This window comes from Scylla paramamosain, chromosome 35 (genome assembly GCF_035594125.1).
Source record: "Scylla paramamosain isolate STU-SP2022 chromosome 35, ASM3559412v1, whole genome shotgun sequence".
NCBI classification, from domain to species: domain Eukaryota; kingdom Metazoa; phylum Arthropoda; class Malacostraca; order Decapoda; family Portunidae; genus Scylla; species Scylla paramamosain.
Window position 1 is genome coordinate 1,945,001 of NC_087185.1, and position 7,500 is coordinate 1,952,500.

The following is a 7,500-nucleotide window of genomic DNA, read 5'->3' on the forward strand; positions in this document are numbered from 1 at the left end:
AATTATTTTGTCTGTGATACGACTTCCATTTCTTCCATTATTATTATTATTATTATTATTATTATTATTATTATTATTATTATTATTATTATTATTATTATTATTATTATTATTACTATTGTTGTTATTATTTTTTCTTTAAGAATTTGAAAGTTTATGCTCCTTCCTTCTTTCTTTTCTCCTCCTCCTTCTCCTCCTCCTCCTCTTCCTTTGCAGCACTCTCTCTGATCAGCTGTTTCTTCCCACGCTGCCACGCCCCTTTTTCTTCCACCCCTTTGCTTACCCTTTCATGTTCCCCATTAATTCTCTCTTTATTGTTTTTCCTTTAAACTGTTTCATCAGATCTTCTTTCCTTACGAGTGAAATGCCCAAGCTCTTATTTCCTCTCGTTTTTCTTGTGTCTTTTCTCCTTTAATTTATTGGACAGAGAGTTAGAGTGGGAGGATAAGGAGAGAGAGGGAGTGGGGGAGTATTTTAGCATTCACATTTCATTAGTTATAGATATGAATGTTTAAATGAACGATACCATCACGGGCTGTCATTACTGCTCATGCCAAATCCATATTTTTGACAGGTAATCGTACTGAGAGTCGCGAATGAGTGTTTCGTTAATTAAACCTGTCGTGTTGTCATCGAAATATCACGTTTTTTTTTTTTTTTTTATTAATCTCTAACTTATATGAATACGACAGTGCATGTAGGTGAAGGGGGTGACGTGGGGTGACTGTGACTACTAGTAATGACTGACTTGACTAGAAAATCGTCAAAATATCACTTTTTTATCAATTTCTAACTCCTATATATGTACGACAGTCCTGCTTGTAGGTAGAGAAGGGAGGGTAGGGTTACAATGACACAATAACGACTGACTGACTAAATTATCGTCAAAATATCACTTTTTTTATTGATTTCTTATTCCTATATGTAAAAAAAATGATTTGCCTGTAGCTGTAAGTGGGAGAGTAGAAGGGTTACAGTGACTTGCGATAATGAGACTGACTGACCAGAGCATCGTGTTTAAAATATAACTCTTTTTTTATCGTTTTCTATCTTCTATATGTACTCGTATATAATTTGTAGATGCCTGTAACTGGAGGGGAGGAAGTGAAGCCAGAGTGACTGATGATATTGACTGAGTGACTGACTGGAGGGGAGTAATTACTGACTGTGGTGCATGATGGGAAAAGAAGAGGTGGTGAAAAACAGGGCGGGTTATTGTTTTGTATGGTATGGTTTGTTTAATTTCTGTGTCACGTATAGTGGAAGTTTGAAATATTTTTGGGCTGTTTTTTTTTTATTTGTTTTATACTTTTTTAATGTATATTTCACGCCGGAGTCTGTGTGTTATGTATGTATGTACCAGTTATTATTATTTATCATCTTTTTTTCTTTTTTTTTTATTCCTTTTTTCACTATTTTAGATACAGGTTGAGTTCTAGTGTTCGTGTTTTGTATGTAACATTTTTTTTTTTAATAGCGTTTTTTTTTTTTTTGTTGCCACTTTTCAGATTCATTATTTCATCGTTTATTTCTAGTCTTTGTTTGTATTTCATGTATTCCCCTTTTGAAATAGTTCGTTTACTAATTTGTATTCCCTTTCTAGATACCACGTTGTTTTTTTTTCTTTTTTTTCTTACGTTGGTGTTTGTCTCTCGTATAATTCCGCTTATAAACGTTTTTGATACTTTTTTTTTTAGATTTACGATTCATATTGGTATTTGTATTTCGTTTATTAACATTTTGGAATACTCTTTCTATACCTTTCATTTCATTATATATTTCACGTTTGTCTTCTGTATTCCTGTTTAAAATACTTTTGGCGTACCTATTTTAAATGTATGTTTGCCGTCCGTGTTTGTGTTTTGCGTTCACGGTTCAGTGACGGGTGAATATTCATGCACGAGGTTGTCATGGTGATGTGTAATCGCGCTTCAACTCACCAAAGACCAGTGTAGCTTTGTAAAGGCTTGAATACATGGAGATATTTACACATACATCATAAAAAAAAACAGTAAATAAAAAGATCGGACACACACACACACACACGCACACACGCACACACGCACACACGCACGCACGCACACTCACAACTTTGCCACGTCTCCAATTCATTTGATACTAAACTTCCCAGAAAACTTTTAAGTCCGCCCTTTAAAAAATCACTCGTAAAGAAGAAAGTGGGAAGAGAAATGTGACTGTGGCAGCATTTCATTCCGTTTTCTTCCCTTTCATTCTGTTTTCTGCAACTTGTGAGTCTTTTTTTTTTTTTTTTTTATGAAAGAAGCAAAACCTAAAGAAAACAAAAAAAAAAAAAACACGGGATAAATATTATGTGTCATTCCGTTTTCTTTCAACATCCACGTTTTCTGCGACGTAATATTTTTTTTTTTTCTGTTTTTCTCCTTTTTATTCTTTCTTTTCCTTCTTTACATTCCTCGCGTGTTTTATCGTGGCTTGTCATGCCTCTTGTTATTTTCTGTTCTTTTCTTCCTTCTTTATCCACGTTTGGTATTGATCGTCATGTTTGTTAGGAAAGAGGAGGAGGAGGAGGAGGAGGAGGAGGAGGAGAAAGATTGAGTTCGTGTCCTTTCAATGTGTGTGTGTGTGTGTGTGTGTGTGTGTGTGTGTGTGTGTGTGTGTGTGTGTGTGTGTGTGTGTGTGTGTGTTTGCGTGTGCGTGCGTGCGTGCGTGCGTGCGTGGTCGGCTTTGATGCTGGTAATCCTTAGTTCAGTTTGTTTGCACGCACCCAGGCTTCGTGTGTGTGTGTGTGTGTGTGTGTGTGTGTGTGTGTGTGTGTGTGTGTGTGTGTGTGTGTATGTGTGTGTGTGTGTGTGTGTGTGTGTGTGTGTGTGTGTGTGTGTATGTGTGTGTGTGTGTGTGTGTGTGTGTGTGTGTGCGTGTGTGTGTGTTTGTCTATTTGTTTGTGTGTGTGTGTGTGTGTGTGTGTGTGTGTGTGTGTGTGTGTGTGTGTGTGTGTGTGTGTGTATGTGTGTGTGACAAGCAATCACCTGATGATTGTTTGATTGTTCGTCTGTTTGGTTGCCTGATGTACCCTGGAGAGAGAGAGAGAGAGAGAGAGAGAGAGAGAGAGAGAGAGAGAGAGAGAGAGAGAGAGAGAGAGAGAGAGAGAGAGAGAGAGAGAGAGAGATGAACCACAAACAACCAGTCCATCATTACAGAACATAAAGAATTAGTCACAATTTTCACCCTTTCCCAGTCTTCTAAAGGGTTAAGGGACGATTGAAAGGGTTAACAGTAGAAATATTCCCAGTCAATTACTTCCTCACCTCCTCAATTGGCTTCTCTTGGCTTAACTGCACCGACGCGAAGAAAAACGAAAACCCACCGAAAAAGTATGGAAAGCTGTCATCTTATATTCATAGGTCACGCTTGTGGAAAATTTTCGCTCATGCTTGATTTATTTTTCCCCTTTTTTCCCCTTTTCCTTCGTTCAGTCTTCGGGGAAAACGGATTTATCAGGCAAAGAATGGTTGGTGATTTAATATTTTTCCCCCCCTTTTTTTCTCACCTGTGATTGGCTCCCCGTGTGGGCGTCAGGGGATCTGATTGGTCAGTAAAGCCACAAAGGGTCTCTCCCGTTGGCTTCTGCAAGCGTAAGGGAAGCGTGGATTGGTTCTTTTCAGGGGAGGGAAAGCTGCTGATTGGTCTCTTCCATCTGTTTTCCCTTCTTTTGTATTCCGTTTATGATCAGGTTATTGTTTTCTTCCTTCCATCTCTATCCTCATTTTATCCTTCTTATTCTTAGTTATTTTTCGTTTTTTACTTCGTTCTAATATATTTCTAGTTACGTCATACTCTTATTTCAAGCAGCTATAGCGTGGTTCAATCCTTTTATACTTTATTCAGTTAATTTCGAAACTCTCCCTTTACTCTTCAGTTCCTGGAATGCAAGTTTAGTTAAGTTCCATCCGCGCGTCCTTTGCTCCACGCCTCCGCCGCTCTTTAATCGGTTTTACCCATAATCCACCGAGATACGTGCTACCCTGCCTCACCATCTACGCCTTTTAACTCAGAGCGGCGAAACGAACTTAATCCCTTTATCCCGACCTTCATTTGTTCCCCGGCGGAGGCTGAGAGTGGCGCCTGACCTTTTGTACCTGTGGGAACTGTGTCGACTAACAAATGGTGCGGGGAGAGCTATTAGTTAAGGTCCACTAAGGCCTGTGTAAAGCCCCATGTGATTAATCGGGTGCCACTACATTTCTCTAGTGCCAAGGGTGACGCCGAGGCCAGGGGGAGGGATAGGGGGGGGTAGAGGGGCAGGGGGGTTAGGGAGGCCAGCGCGCATGACCGGGCAAGAGAGGTCACCACCTACACCGGGTATTGATTGCCGCCGGTATGCAAATATTAAGGGAACCGGGCGGCCTCCTCTGTCTCTCTGCTTTAGGGGCATGTCTAGCTCTTCCCGGGCCCTCCTGTCCTTGCCGTGACCTTACGTAACGCCTCGCCTCTCCCCGGGAAGTGACACAAACCTGGCTGCATTTTGTACCGAAATGAGTGTTTCGCGTCTCGCTCAATGCTTCTCCTGGCCATGACTCTGCCGGCGAGTTGAATGCTGGGGAAAGATGTGCAGGTGAGGAGGACTTACCTGTGGGTGGGCGCAGTGGCAAGGCAGGTGAGTCACAGGTGAGAGCCACGGGTTGGCACCGCGGCGACTGTTGAAGGAGGAAGTGAGGGCCGCCTGGCGGAGGCACGAGGGCAAGGGCGCGGCACTAGGGTGAGGGGCAGCCCGTGGATAGTCAGGCAAAGGATCAGGTGAAGGTGCGGCGGGAGGGCTGCCGGGCGTGCAGCAGGCGGCGAGCACCAGCTCCGCAGAAGACGAGGCTGGCACGCTCCACCTCACTGGCGCCTCCCCTCCACTCCGCTCGGCCTCCCGCTGCCCGCTGCCTCTGCACTTCCTGCTTTACCTCCCCGCGGCGCCCCCCGCTCCCTGCACCCTCAGCGTCACCCAGGACCGCAGGGCAGAACTCGGGCATCAGTAGGGCATTGCCAGGACGGGCATCATCACCCTTTTCACATTTACCAGGCCCTTGAAGTTACCTGGTCCTGCAATGGCCGGCAACCCGGACTGGAGCGGCAACCTTTAGGAATAGCTGGAATGGAGCGGGCCGGCGGGTTGGCTGCCTGGGCGGTGACGTAACTGCATGAACGGCGGCGATTGGCTGGGCGGGCAGGACGCGGGGCCGTAGCGCGGGGCCAGGTTGTGAGCAAGAGCGGCACGTATTGATGCCGCCACAACCCCGGGCCCGTGTCGGCGACAAGCTCAACTCTGCCACGCTTTTTCCCGCCGCTAACACCAACATTTTACCCATTGCGGCTTTTTGCGCCAACTTTAAATTATGCTCGTGAAGGGGCGAGGGAAAGATGCCTGTTTGGGGATAAAGAAGCGCCAATTTGCCTTCTCCTCTTACCTCGCGGCGCGGAGACGAGCAGCGTGGCACTCGGGGCACACGAGGACCCCGGGCCAGGCACCCTTTGGCCCCCTGAGGCACTTTGAGAGGCAACCAGCTCCCCTCCTCCAAGATAGACGAAGCATCAATTAATTTTCCTGTTACCTTGGAAATCACGGTTGGCACTTGGTCCGTGGGGTGCCAAATTCCCTTCTGGAGTCAATTTAATGCCTTGCCGCAATGGGATCCCGGGGGGTTATGGTTAAGGGACGGGAAGGGACGGGGAGGGAGAGATGGGTAGAGAGAGAAGTAAGAGGTAGTGAGGGAGGAAGCGGCTAGGAGGTGTAGGGAAGAGCTTGTTTGGGAATGAGGTCATGGACAAGAAAGGTCAGGGAGGGAGAGATGGGTAAGGAGGAGAGGAAGAAGTAGGAGTGAGGAAGGAAGCGGGCTGGGAGGTGTAAGGAATAGCACGCCTGGGAGTGAGGCGAGAGAGTGGCGGTGACTGAGGAAGCTGTTAGGGCTTGATACCCTGAGCTTCCCTAGTGCTTAGTAAAGTCTTATAATCTCTGCCAGTATCTTCACAGCCCCCGCCTTTCCTCACGCGCCCCTCACGTCATTCCCTGCAGGAGACTTAAGACTTATACTGACGAAGGCGATGACGGGCGTTTCAGGGGGAGGAAAGAGGAATATAAGGGTATATGAGTGGGTGAGTATCGAGTCATTTCTGCAGGATATTTAAGACTTAGACTCCTGACGAAGGCGATGACGGGGGAGTTTACAGGCTGGAGGAAAAAAATATAAGACATTTAAGTAGGTGAGTGTGGCTTCGGGTGAGGGAGTGTTTGAAATGCTTGTGTGGTGCAGGAATGCGTGGGAGGAGGATAGGAAGGGGTCATTAGGAGGCTGTGGGACGCTTGTGGGAGGCTGTGAGAGGCTGTGGGAGACTGTGGGAGACTGAGAGCCTGTGAGAGAGTCTGGGAGGCTGTGGGAGAGTGTGGAAGGCTGTGGGAAGCTGTGAGAGGCTGTGGGAGGCTGTGGGATGCTGTGGGAGGCTGTGGAAGACTGTAGGAGGCTGTGGGGAGAGTGTGGGAGGCTGTGGGAGAGTGTGGGAGGCTGTGGGAGTGTGGGGAACCTCTTTGATGTTACTTTTGAATTGTTCTCCCATTCTTTGTTCACATTTTTACAGTTCAGCATAGCTACCGCCCACGCAGCAGCCCACGCACCCACCCACGCACCCAACACCCCCAACGCCCCCCCCCCACGACCCCTCACGTCCCCCCCGAAAAAAGCCCTCCCACGCATCCAGTCCCCAACGCCCACGCGGTATTTGGAAGGGCCGGGCTTGTCTGATGTCCCGCCCTCGCTAGACTGCTCGAAACCCGCCTCACTTGGTCGGTGCCTCCTCCTCCTCCTCCTCCTCCTCCTCCTCCTCCTCCTCCTCCTCCTCCTCCTCCTCCCAGGCCAATTTGCTTAGATTAACCATCACTACATCCCTCACCGCCTCTCATATTTCCCCTCCCTTCTCCCATTCCCCTCACCTCTCCCATTCCTCTCTCCCTTGATACCTCCCCCCTCTCCCCTCATTGTTTCATTCCATCACCTTTCCCCTCCCTCTCCCAATCTTCCCCTTTCCTCTATTCCCCTCTCCTCATCTCTCCCACCATCCCCACGCCCATCACTGCTTCCCATACCCTGCCCCTCGCTCCCCTCACTCGCTCCCCTCTCCCCCTAACAACCTTCCTTTAGATTTGTGATAAAAAAAAAGGTATTTCATTTTCTTTTTTCAGTTTGTTCTATTTTTACTTCGTGTTTGTTCCTTTGTTTGTTTTGCACATTGCTCGGTTTGTTGTGTTTGTGTTGTGTGGACGGAGATACACACAGACAGACAGACAGACGGACTCAACCACGGTGTCTTAAGTAAGCAGGGACTGGTATATGTAAACAGATAGACAGACAGATGGACAGATAGATAGACAGACAAACCTAGGCAGATATATTGTCGAGGTATTTTGGCGCACACACACACACACACACACACACACACACACACACACACACACACACAAGCAATCATCGCCATTACTACTAT

General features: G+C 46.8%; 1 protein-coding gene across 2 annotated transcripts in view; it reads right to left on the reverse strand.

The window, feature by feature from the left end:
• The window catches only part of LOC135090539 (choline O-acetyltransferase-like), a 106,005-nt gene extending 100,691 nt beyond the window's left edge, over positions 1-5,314 (reverse strand). The window contains exon 1 of one of the 2 annotated variants that reach the window (XM_063987359.1): positions 4,610-5,314. The gene's annotated coding sequence lies outside the window, so the exon portion shown is untranslated. The remainder of the gene's footprint in view (positions 1-4,609) is intronic. The other variant, XM_063987361.1, reaches the window with a different exon arrangement.
• Positions 5,315-7,500: the final 2,186 nt, after the last annotated feature.